Source organism: Salvelinus sp. IW2-2015, unplaced genomic scaffold (assembly GCF_002910315.2).
Source record: "Salvelinus sp. IW2-2015 unplaced genomic scaffold, ASM291031v2 Un_scaffold1978, whole genome shotgun sequence".
NCBI classification, from domain to species: domain Eukaryota; kingdom Metazoa; phylum Chordata; class Actinopteri; order Salmoniformes; family Salmonidae; genus Salvelinus; species Salvelinus sp. IW2-2015.
The window spans coordinates 95,099-107,641 of NW_019943329.1; the positions used below are offsets into that span (position 1 = coordinate 95,099).

At 43.4% G+C, this 12,543-nt stretch overlaps 4 long non-coding RNA genes and 1 pseudogene across 4 annotated transcripts; 3 read left to right on the forward strand and 2 right to left on the reverse strand.

Annotated features, from left to right (window-relative positions):
- Nucleotides 1-83, forward strand: part of LOC112072605 (ubiquitin-conjugating enzyme E2 Q2-like) — a 19,874-nt pseudogene extending 19,791 nt beyond the window's left edge.
- Nucleotides 84-134: 51 nt separating this feature from the next.
- Nucleotides 135-1,223, forward strand: LOC139022570 (uncharacterized). Its single transcript, XR_011476255.1, has 4 exons — nucleotides 135-204; nucleotides 409-504; nucleotides 607-673; nucleotides 787-1,223. It is a non-coding gene; the product is annotated as an uncharacterized lncRNA (long non-coding RNA).
- On the reverse strand, nucleotides 1,097-2,096 carry LOC139024879 (uncharacterized). The gene is made up of 3 exons (XR_011476257.1): nucleotides 1,907-2,096; nucleotides 1,515-1,582; nucleotides 1,097-1,159 (listed from the first exon to the last, which is right to left on the reverse strand). It is a non-coding gene; the product is annotated as an uncharacterized lncRNA (long non-coding RNA).
- A 384-nt stretch (nucleotides 2,097-2,480) lies between these two features.
- Nucleotides 2,481-2,737, reverse strand: LOC139024878 (uncharacterized). The gene is made up of 3 exons (XR_011476256.1): nucleotides 2,678-2,737; nucleotides 2,576-2,643; nucleotides 2,481-2,540 (listed from the first exon to the last, which is right to left on the reverse strand). It is a non-coding gene; the product is annotated as an uncharacterized lncRNA (long non-coding RNA).
- A 2,599-nt stretch (nucleotides 2,738-5,336) lies between these two features.
- On the forward strand, nucleotides 5,337-8,656 carry LOC139024880 (uncharacterized). Its single transcript, XR_011476258.1, has 2 exons — nucleotides 5,337-5,690; nucleotides 5,945-8,656. It is a non-coding gene; the product is annotated as an uncharacterized lncRNA (long non-coding RNA).
- Nucleotides 8,657-12,543: the final 3,887 nt, after the last annotated feature.

The window sequence follows — 12,543 nt, forward strand, 5'->3', positions numbered from 1 at the left end:
TCTGTCCTTTTCATCATGTCCCTGAACGTGATCTAGTGTATTCTGTCTGTCCTGTTCATCATACTTTAGCTTCTGCTAAATGACTAAAATTAGATGGGCCAAATTATTTTCTGGTTCATTAACCAGTCTTGGTACTTCTCTGTCCTGTATTTCAGGTACGTTCTTGGCGGAGGGGCCTTATGTATGGAGCTTCTCACAAAACAGGTCTGGATTTTAATACTATTCATACATTGTTTATCCCTAACCAAAGTTTCTGAAGAAGCTGTCTGTTTCTCTTTTTCTCAATTGTCTTTAAAAAAAAWATATATATWTTTTTTTAGTCTGTTCTCCTCCTCACCTCCTCTCCTTCATTGCCACTGATCTGATGAGGTTTCAGACAGACCAATTAGTATTTCTTTGTTGTTCCAGGGCTGGAGCAGTGCCTATTCCATTGAGTCCGTCATCATGCAGATCAATGCGACCCTCGTCAAAGGAAAAGGCAGGGTGCAGTTCGGAGCCAATAAGGTAAACGACTGTAACCGTTGGTAAACATTTAGATATTTTGTCACACCATTTGAGGTTGTTGAAGATGATTCTAATCTGTATTTTCACCTCATATTCTTCTAGAATCAGTACAGTTTTGCCAGGGCACAACAGTCATACAAATCTCTGGTGCAGATTCACGAAAAGAATGGTAAATGATCCTCATTGAACTATCGATCCATATAAACATGAATGAAAATAGACGACGATGATTATACAAATCCGTGGTTGTTGTGGCAACCTTGTGTGTTATTTTTTTTCCAGGCTGGTACACACCTCCTAAAGAAGATGGGTAAAGAGTTCACTCATTCTCCCTGGGAACATAATGTCTTTTTTGGGTAAAAAAACAAACAATATATTTTTAATTTCTTTTGGAACTATTTTCTCCCTTCTTACTTATTGGGAGTTATATCATTTCCACTTTCTTGTGGAAACCAACTGGCAAATTCTTCCGTTTGGCCTGTCGTCAGCTCAGTAGACCAGTATCTCCTCTCTGCCTGGCCCGACAACGGGCTCGACTGTCTCTACTCCCTCCTGTATCACTCCACTGCCCCCTTAGTACTTCACCTGAGGAGAATGTCTGTTGTAACTGAGGGGCTCGGCGGTCCTCCTGTATCACTCCACTGCCCCCTTAGTACTTCACCTGAGGAGAATGTCTGTTTATAACTGAGGGGCTCGGCGGTCCCCCTGTATCACTCCACTGCCCCTTACTTCACCTGAGGAGAATGTCTTTTATAAACTGAGGGGCTCGGCGGTCCTCCTGTATCACTCCCAACTGCCCCTTTACACCTGAGGAGAATGTCTGTTATATGAGGGGCTCGGCGGTCCTCCTGCATCACTTCCACTGCCCCCCTTCACCTGAGGAGAATGTCTGTTATAACTGAGGGGCTCGCGGTCCTCCTGCATCACTCCACTGCCCCCTTCACCTGAGGAGAATGTCTGTTATAACGAGGGCTCGGCGGTCCTCCTGCATCACTCACTGCCCCCTTCACTGAGGAGAATGTCTGTTATAACTGAGGGGCTCGGCGGTCCTCCTGCATCACTCCACTGCCCCTTTCACCTGAGGAGAATGTCTGTTAAACTGAGGGCTCGGCGGTCTCCTGATCACTCCCTGCCCCTTCACCTGAGGAGAATGTTGTATAACTGAGGGGCTCGCGGTCCTCCTGCATCACTCCACTGCCCCTTCACTGGAGAATGTCTGATTATAACTGAGGGGTCGGGTCCTCCTCATCACTCCCTGCCCCTTCACTGGGCAGAATGTCTGTTATAACTGAGGGGCTCGCGGTCCTCCTGCATCAACTCCACTGCCCCTTTCACCTGAGGAGAATGTCTTGTAATACTGAGGGGCTCGGCGTCCTCCTCATCACTCCACTGCCCCCTTCACCTGAGGAGAATGTCTGTTATAACTGAGGGGCTCGGCGGTCCTCCTGCATCACTCCACTGCCCCTTTCACCATGCAGAATGTCTGTTATAACTGAGGGCTCGCGGTCCTCCTGCATCACTCCACTGCCCCTTCACCTGAGGAGAATGTCTGTTATAACTGAGGGGCTCGGCGGTCCTCCTGCATCACTCCACTGCCCCCTTCACCTGAGGAGAATGTCTGTTATAACTGAGGGGCTCGGCGGTCCTCCTGCATCTTTTATACATGCACATCATCTCTTCACATTTTTTTTCCCTTATCTCTCTCAATGTGGAGAACAGCTTTTTCTCCTTCCATACATGCGCTGGTTTGACGACTTGGGCTCGACTAACGGATCATCTTGCTCAGTTCCTCCTCGGTGAGAGAACCTACCTACTGTACAGCAGACAGGTCTGACTAGAGCTGGTTTGTTCGTATCCACAACCACCACCACCTGTTTTTAGTGTGAAGCTGTAAGCTTTACAGCCAGCCACAGCGTTGGCAGAGGGATTGAACTAAACCTCTCTGTGGTGACAGTTGGATTTGAACTGAACCTCTGGTGGTGACAGTTGGATTTGAACTGAAACCTCTGTGGTGACAGTTGGATTTGAACTGAAACCTCTCTGTGGTGACAGTTGGATTTGAACTGAAAACCTCTCTGTGGTGACAGTTGGATTTGAACTGAAACCTCTCTGTGGTGACAGTGGGATTTGACTCGAAACCTTCTCTGTGGTGAAGTTGGCTTTGAACTGAAACCTCTCTGTGGTGACAGTTGGATTTTAAAGCGAAAATGAAGGAAGATGGAGGATCACTTAAGACGTTTCAATGATGTCATCTTTAGTGACGCTGCTCCTTTTTCTCCCCTGACTTTGTGTAATATTTACTGGTACAAAATGCAGACGTTGTTTAAAAGAAATAGTATATGCTTAAATGTATTGTTATTCTGCTTGCTGGCTTTTTTTGTTGCTTTTTTTAAATGTCCCAGCAGTAACATCATGTGCCAGATTGGTGACAAAATGGTGGGTGCCTAGGATGCAGGAAGGGGTCTCCCAAATGACACCCTAGTACCTAGATAGTGCACTTCTTTTGACCTTTGCCCTATGGGAATGAAAAAGCAGGATATGGACAACATTCTTACGAAAGCAAAGTAACTCTGGATCATTCTTCTTTTTCTTCTGATAAACGTGTTGGTTAAAAAATACTGCACGATGTAGGAAATGAGTTGCCATTTTGGGATGAAATCTACCACTGCGTACTATCTCCCTGCTGTCCTGTAGGATGCGACTGTTGATCCTCAGTTACATCACACCTGAACATTATTTTTTTAGAATGGTTAAGTGAGCTAGCTCCACCAAGCGCCTGTCATGTCATGACCACTGTTGTGTTCTATTTAAGGGGATCACGTAGAGGATGGCCTGGTCCCAGATMTCCTGGGATTGGTCTGTACCCAGATGTTCATACCATTTCTGTACCGTACCGGAGTATGCGGTATTACCGAATGTGCACAGAAGTTAGCGCTATTTTTATGCACAAAACAATTTAGGTAACGGGGGCTCTTGATCCAGGAAGGGATTGAACGTCTCTGCTGTAACCAAGAAGCTTGGTCTTGACATCTAGACACTTAGCTAGCAAGTTAACAAACCACGTGCCTAGCTGGAGCCCTGAGCTGGATATCATTTATTTAACACATCTTAGATTTCTTATAGTTATACTTCATTTAAAGTTATAGGCAGTGGCGTAGCACACACTCCCATAAGCCCCCCCAAAAAACGCAATTCTAAATCATACCATCGGTATTTCGAAATACCCCGGTATATATCGCCCAAGCCTATTGTCTTCTAATGACTATAGGACTGGGCAAGACGGCACAAATAGACCTGGGACCAACCAGGCTGGAGCGTAGCGTGCAAGGCTACCACAGCACAACACAGTTACCATAGCCAGCTACATTACCAGCTAGTTACCATAACTCCATTACCAGTTAGTTACCATAGTCGGTTACATTACCAGTTAGTTTACCATAGGCAGCGCTTCATCACCTGTTTTAGTTACCATAGGCAGCTTACATCCACCAGTTAGTTACATAGTTGCATTACCTGTTAGTTACCATAGTTGCATTACCAGTTAGTTACCATAGTTGCATCACCCAGTTAGTTACCATAGTTGCATTACCAGTTAGTTACCATAGTTGCATTACCAGCTAGTTACCATAGTTGCATTACCAGTTAGTTACCATAGTTACATTACCAGTTAGTTACCATAGTCGGTTACATTACCAGTTAGTTACCATAGTTGCATTACACAGTTAGTTACCATAGTCGGTTACATCAAGTTAGTTACCATAGTTGCATTACCAGTTAGTTACCATAGTCGGTACATTACCAGTTAGTTACCATAGGCAGCTTCATCACCTGTTAGTTACCATAGGCAGCTTCATCACCTGTTAGTTACCATAGTTGCATTACCAGCTAGTTACCATAGTTGCATTACCAGTTAGTTACATAGTTGGCATTACCAGTTAGTTACCATAGTCGGTACATTACCAGTTAGTTACCATAGTCGGTTACATTCCAATAGTTCCATAGTGTACATTACCAGTTAGTTACCATAGTTGCATTACCAGTTTAGTTACCATAGTTGCCTTACCAGTTAGTTACCATAGTCGGTTACATTACCAGTTAGTTACATAGTTGCATTACAGTTAGTTACCAATGTCGGTTACATTACCAGTTAGTTACCATAGTTGCATTACCAGTTAGTTACCATAGTCGGTTACATTACCAGCTAGTTACCATAGTTGCATTACCAGTTAGTTCCATAGCTTCATCACCAGTTAGTTACATAGTTGCATTACCTGTTAGTTACCATAGTTGCATTACCAGTTAGTTACCTAGTTGCATTACCATAGTTGCATTACCAGTTAGTTACCATAGTTGCATTACCAGTTAGTTACCATAGTTGCATTACCAGTTAGTTACCATAGTTGCATTACCAGTTGTTACATAGTTACATGTTGCATTACCTGTTAGTTACCATAGTTGCATTACCAGTTAGTTACCATAGTGGCATCACCAGTTAGTTACCATAGTTGCATTACCAGCTAGTTACCATAGTTGCATTACCAGCTAGTTACCATAGTTGCATTACCAGTTAGTTACCATAGTTGCATTACCAGTTAGTTACCATAGTTGCATTACCAGTTAGTTACCATAGTTGCATTACCAGTTAGTTACCATAGTTGCATTACCAGTTAGTTACCATAGTTGCATTACCATTGTTACCATAGTTGCATTACCAGTTAGTTACCATAGTTGCATTACTAGTTAGTTACCATAGTTGCATTACCAGTTAGTTACCATAGTTGCATTACCAGCTTGTTACCATAGTTGCTACCAGCTAGTTACCATAGTTTGCATCACCAGTTAGTTACCATAGTTGCATTACCAGCTAGTTACCATAGTTGCATTACCAGTTAGTTACCATAGTTGCATTACCAGTTAGTTACCATAGTTGCATTACCAGTTAGTTACCATAGTTGCATTACCAGCTTGTTACCATAGTTGCATTACCAGCTAGTTACCATAGTTGCATCACCAGTTAGTTCATAGTTGCATTACCAGCTAGTTACCATAGTTGCATTACCAGCTAGTGACCGTAGTTGCATTACCAGCTAGTGACGTAGTTTGCATTACAGCTAGTGACCGTAGTTGCATTACCAGCTTGTTACCATAGTTGCATTACCAGTTAGTTACCATAGTTGCATTACACTGTACCATAGTGCATTACCACTAGTTACCGTAGTTGCATTACCAGCTAGTGACCGTAGTTGGCATTACCAGTTAGTGACCGTAGTTGCATTACCAGCTAGTTACCGTAGTTGCATTACCAGCTAGTTACCGAGTTGCATTACCAGCTAGTACCGTAGTTGCAATACCAGCTAGTTACCGTAGTTGCAATACCAGCTAGTTACCGTAGTTGCATTACCATTATGTTACCAGTTAGTGACCGTAGTTGCATTACCAGCTAGTTACCGTAGTTGCATTACCAGCTAGTTACCGTAGTCGGCTTTAACTGGAGATTGAAGCATTGTGAGTCTTACATAGTTGTATGTTTTCAATAGATCATATTTTGAGTTATTAAAGGACAAAGAGTTTTCATTGAGCTAGTATACCAGTAGTGAGTTTTATTAGGGTTAGTTTTATTGGGTGATATATTCTCAATTCTATAGCTACCTAAATTGAAACGCAGTTAACTATACTGAACAAAAAATATAAATATGATTTTACTGAGTTACAGTTCATATAAGGAAATCAGTCAATTGAAATACATGAATTGGTCCCTAATCTATGGATTTCAAATGACTTGGCATGGGTGCAGCCATGGAAAGGGCCTGGGAGGGCATAGGCCCACCCAACTTGGGAAMCAGGCCCACCCCCAGCCAATCAGAATTAGTTTTTCCCCCAAAGGGGTTTTATTACAGACAGAAATACTCCTCAGTTTCATCAGCTGTCCGGGTGGCTGGTCTCAGACGATCTAGCAGGTGAAGAAGTCAGATGTAGAGAGGAGCTGGTGTGGTCACACGTAGTCTGTGGTTGTGAGGCCGKTTGGACGTACTGCCAAATTCTCTAAAACGAAGTTGGAGGCGGCTTATGGTAAAAAAATTAACATTCAATTCTCTGCCAAAAGCTCAGGTGGACAATCTTTGCTGTCAGCATGCCAATTGCACACTCCCTCAACTTGAGACATCTGTGGCAAAAACTGCACATTTTAGTGGCCTTTTATTGTCCCTCGTACAAGGTGCACCTATGTAATGATCATGCCATGTAATCAACTTCTTTATATGCCACACCTGTCAGGTGGATTAATTATTTTGGCAAAGGAGAAATGCTCACTAAGAAGGATGTAAACACATTTGTGAACAAAATATGACAGAAATAAGCWTTTTGTGCGTATGGAAAATTTTGTGGATCTTTAATTTCAGCTYATGAAACATGGGACCAACACTTTACATGTTGCGTTTTTGTTCAGTATGTATGGAGGGGAGCTCTCCTGACCTGGCAAAATAATAACATCTTAAWGTGCGTCCTAAATTGCACCCTATCGCTCCCCATATGGCTCCGGTCTAAAGTAGTGCACTATATAGGGAATAGGGTGCCATCTGAAACACTGCTAGGGTCTTATCTGCATGTCCACCTCCATGCTTTTTTGCTTGTACCAGAAACATGGGTATGTACTGGTCTTTGTTGTCTTTAGCCCCTAATACATATATCTAGGCTAGGCTACTATGGGTTTTTATTTCTGAGTGCGACAGGAGGTCTTTAAATATATCTTGTCTGTAATGGTAAGTATATTTTTTGCACAAAATGGCAAGGATGTGCCTCAGAAGTCAATACACCTAAACTAACAAATCAAGTTTTATTTTTTATTTATTTTTCTGCTTCTTTTTTTTTTTTAGGACCTCACCTTTTCCGAATCAGAGGAAAATCTGTCTTTATAAATGTAACTATTATGTCCTTTTTATTTTTTTTATTGTTCAATTGATACCTGAATCATACAGGCTCCCACTTACGGAGAAAGGTGGAGAATGGCGACGGAGCCACGGGTAGTTCACATTTTTAGGGGTCGACAGGGCAGAAGGGGGTGGTAGTTTAGTAGTACGTCTACTTGGCTCCGTATGACCGAGATTACGTTCCAAATGGTACCCTTTAATTCCCTAAATAGTGCACTAATTTTGACCAGGACCCATAGGCGCTGTGGTCTAAAGTAGTGCCCCTACATTGGGAATCCGGTACCGCTTGGAATGAAGCCAAAGCTTTGGTCCGTTACTTCGGCACAGAATTTATGTCTTGTGGTGTGATTTTCCCCCATCTTTTTTTTAACTTTTTTTTATTTTTAGAGTAACTTAGTTCAGCTCAGTAGAACTTTTCTCTCACGTTTATGTAACTGCTTCCCACTTGATACCCAGGACCTGTCCAAAAAAACAAGCCCTAGTCCTCCCCCCCACCTACCCCCAGACACCGGTGGGATCTGAGGATGTATGTATCAAGTGTCTCAGTGGGAGTCTTGATCTAGGAGGGTTTCTCTTCACAGATAATTATGAAATGATGACATGGACAAGGAGGGATCAGATCCTAGATCAGATCCTAGATCAGATCCCCATACTCTTGAGATAATTATGAAATGATGACATGGACAAGGAGGGATCAGATCCTAGATCAGATCCCCATACTCTTGAGATGCTTGATACGGACTCTGATACAAATTTGATAGGTTTAAGCAATATGCTCTGATAGGGGCTAGGTGAATATATTGCCACATTTAATTACACGTGTCCAATCTTCTCAGATCTCCACAAGTGTCTGGGGGAAGGGGGGTAGATAGAGGGGCTAGGGGTTGATTCTGGACAGGGCCCAAATCTCTGGACAGAGGCGGAGGGCGGGGTATAGGAGCTCATTCACTTTGGGAAGAGTCAGTTCAGTCATTCATTCTGTGATTTTAAATAGGTTTTGCACGTTTCTCTGTAACTGAACAATGTTTTTGATAAAAAGGTTAATCTGTCTTCTCTATCTAGACTAATTGTAAAATCATTTTCTGGTCGTCAACAAATGGTTGGGACAGATTGTCAAGTTTTGCACCGTTGGCATGCTTTGTTTTTTTGTTTTCAAGGGACATTTTGACCATGTACAGTAATTTGTAAACTTGCATCAAGTTTATGAATAAAGAATTTAAAGATTATTTGTCGGTGATTTATTACTTGATTTGTTACTTGGCAACCGAAAGCTTCAGTCAGGGTTGGAGATTGGGGCTTGAAGTCATCATGACAATTTTTTTTGGGGGGTTGCTTATAGTATTCCTTCACAGCCAACAGGGGGCACTGTTTAATGTTTTACAGCTTGTGCTCAAGCAACTGCTCACGATAATACAGTGTGTACTTTGTAAATTAGGGCTATAGATTAACACACAGATGCCATTTGGGATAGATGTTTTGCAAATGTTTCCCAATCTTCTCTGATAGGGTGAAAACGAAATTGTTTACCCGCTTGGGTCCACAGGACCAGAAACACTGAGATGGATTTAACATCCAGACACAACAATGAGTGCTGGGTAAGAGCAACGACAACGAGTGCTGGGTAAGAGCAACGACAATGAGTGCTGGGTAAGAGCAACGACAATGAGTGCTGGGTAAGAGCAACGACAACGAGTGCTGGGTAAGAGCAACGACAACGAGTGCTGGGTAAGAGCAACGACAACGAGTGCTGGGGTCAAAGCCAACGACCAAACGAGTGCAGGGTAATAGCAACGACAATGAGTATCTATTAAGGAAAGTAAATTGTTAAAAACGAAAAGGAACAAGGGATAGCTTGCTAGTTGTCAATTCATTGGTTCTGAGTGTCTATGGTACTCCGACATATGGCATTGCCCGTCTGTTCTATCATACCAACTCATTGTCGTGCCAAACTGATCTTAGAATAGGCAAGAGCACACATTGATCTGGCCGACCAGGCTTTGGTGGGAGAATCTCGGTGGAGAAAAGGCCATTTTTACAAGGCAGCAAGTTTAATCCAAATATGACGCTAAAAGGGACGGACCTGTATGATGCATTATACACTTTACTAAACTCTATACGAAATTAGGAGCAGATCATTTTCTTTGGTTGCAAAAGTATTTTTTTTGTATCATAATAAATGCTGCCTTGTAATTTATGCTACTAGATTTAACACCATATGATCAATCAGTTGTTTGTGTGACACCTCATTGTTGAGTTTCTGCCATATTCCTTCTCATTCTAGCCTCATTATTGATGGCCAGGCAGTGACAATGTCTATTTTATTTAGTATGTAGCTAGTATAATTGAGTTTTCCATTTAAAAAAAAATGTGCTTTGTTTAATTTGTAAGTGATAATGTCACTCAAAACCTATTGCTCTGCAGGGATAAATCCATGCTGGATTAAGAATGACCGATTCTCACATTCCGATGCAACCCAGAACTGTCAGGTCAGTGAATATGAACCGGCCCCTTGCGGCAACAAGAACCCATCTCTAAGTGTCTCTGAACGCATCAGGTTTCTGGGACCTGTGAAACAGAATCTGTTACCTTTATTGTTGGTACTTAACTTTTTAATTAATTTTCACTTTTAACTCTTAAATCTAGCCTCATTCTCCAGAATAACTGTTTCAGTCGATTCTGATTTGGTTGATTTCGATGGTCCATTGAACCTTACAGTACTTTAACAGTTGACAACACTTGTGTGAGGATCGCCTGTCTATGCTGTCGCTATGATTACCGGACTATCTGCCTCTGCTTTTGTATCCGTAATTTCTTCTATTTGACATGTTTGTTGATGTTTCATTTAACATGTTGTAGTTGATCTAGCCTGGTCCCAGATCTGTTGGTCTCTTTGGTCATTACCATAGGAATTGGCAAGACAGCAGAAACAGTTCTGGAACCAGGCTAGAATTGATCCAACTTGAATATTGTTCAATGGGAAATGCAGTGTCTGGTTGAATATTATCTTCCCAGCAGGGTTGGAGTCAATTCCATTTAAAGTTCAGTCAATTAAGGAAGTACACTGAAATTCCAATTCTCCACAATGCTTTTCAATGAGGAAAATTTGGAATAGATTTTCTGAATTTACTGGAATTTATTTGACCCCAAAACAGTTTGGATTTAAGTATAACTGATGCCTTTAGTGAGAGGTCTAATGCCCTGCTTCTCGGGTGGTTTAGTTACGGACTACGAGGTGAGTTTGTAACGATGATGCTGTGAGTCCAGAAACAGGTGCTGGTGAAACGTTTAATAAAACAACGAACAGGTAACAAGACAGCGTAACAGTGGCGAGATAGCATGAAAACAGGAAACAATACCCACTGAGGAATGAACATAAGGGACATATAAAGGGGAGGTAATGAGGAAGGTAATGGAGTCCAGGTGTGAATCGTGATGATCTGCAGGTGAGAGTAATGAAGGATGCCAGGTGTGTGTAATGATGAATCCCAGGACCGGTGGGTAGTATTCCGGCGACGTCGTGCGCCAGAGGAGAGGCGCAGGAGTAGACGTGACAGTAGGCACGCCCGTCCCCCCTCACGGACGCGCGGCTCCTGCTACAGGACGACGCCGACCAGGGAGGTGACCCTGAGGACAAGGAGCGGGTCGGTCCGGGCGGCGAAAGTGGAAATCACAGATGATGTTGGAATCCAGAATGTCCTCCACCGGAACCCAACACCGCTCCTCTGGGTGAACACAGGGGTCTCACTGCGGTGGCGTTCTGCCTGTTCCTTTTGACGATGGGCGATGCGCTGGAGTCTCACATGCGCGTCGCTCCACACTTCTTCTGCGCGCCGGAACTACTTTTCAACTGCAGGAGCGTCGATCTCGCCCGGAGTCCACGGGGCCAGGGCTGGCTGAAAACCCAGAGCACACTGGAAGGGGGTCAATCCAGTAGAAGAGTGACGCAGCAAGTTCTGGGCATACTCTGCCCATGGTAGAAATCGTGCCCACTCACTCTGCAGGTCCTGACAGTGACTCCTCAGGAACCTCCCCAGTCTTGGTTCATCCTCTTCACACCGTTGGGTGTAGGCCGGTACCCGGAAGTCAGGCTGACCGTGACCCCGAGCTTCTCCATTAAGTCCCTCCCATAGTCATGTGAATTAGGGGCCACGGTCGGGGGGCGAGGTATGTTGATCAGGCTCACGTCGCTGTGGAGGAATTTTGGTCCACTCTTCCATGCAGAACTGTTGTAACTCAGCGACATTTGTGGGTTTTCAAGCATCAACTGCTCATTTCAAGTCCTGCCACAACTTCTCAATTGGGATCAAATCAAAATCCGGTGTAGACCTTACCATGAAATTACCATGGCTTCTGGTTGGATATGTACGCACGGTCACTGTGGCGATGACATCGTCGATGCACTTATTGATGAAGCCGGTGACTGAGGTGGTGTACTCCTCATTGCCATTGGATGAATCCCGAAACAGATTCCATTATGTGCTAGCAAAACAGTCATGTAGCGTAGTATCCGCGTCATCTGACCACTTCCGTATTGAGCGAATCACTGGTACTTCCTGCTTTCATTTTTGCTTGTAAGCAGGAATCAGGAGGATAGAATTATGGTCAGATTTGCCAAATGGAGGGTGAGCAAGAGCTTTGTACGCGTCTCTGTGTGTGGAGTAAAGGTGGTGTAGAGTTTTTTTTCCCCCTTTGGTTGCACATGTGACATATTGGTAGAAATGAGGTAAAAATGGATTTAAGTTTGCCTGCATTAAAGTCCCCGGCCACTAGGAGCTACGCTTCTGGATGAGCATTTTCTTGTTTGCTTATGGCCTTATACAGCTCGTTGAGTGTGGTCTTAGTGCCAGCATCGGTTTGTGGTGGTAAATAGATGGCTACGAATAAAATAGATAAACTCTCTTGGTAGATAGTGTGGTCTACAGCTTATCATGAGGTACTCTATCTCAGGCGAGCAATACCTCGAGACTTCTTTAATATTAGACATYGCGCACCAGCTTTTATTGACAAATAAACACATACCCCCAGCCCATCTTACCAGACGTAGCTGTTCTGTCCTGCCGATGCACAGAAAWCCAAGCCAGCTGAATGTTATCCATGTCGTCATTCACCCACT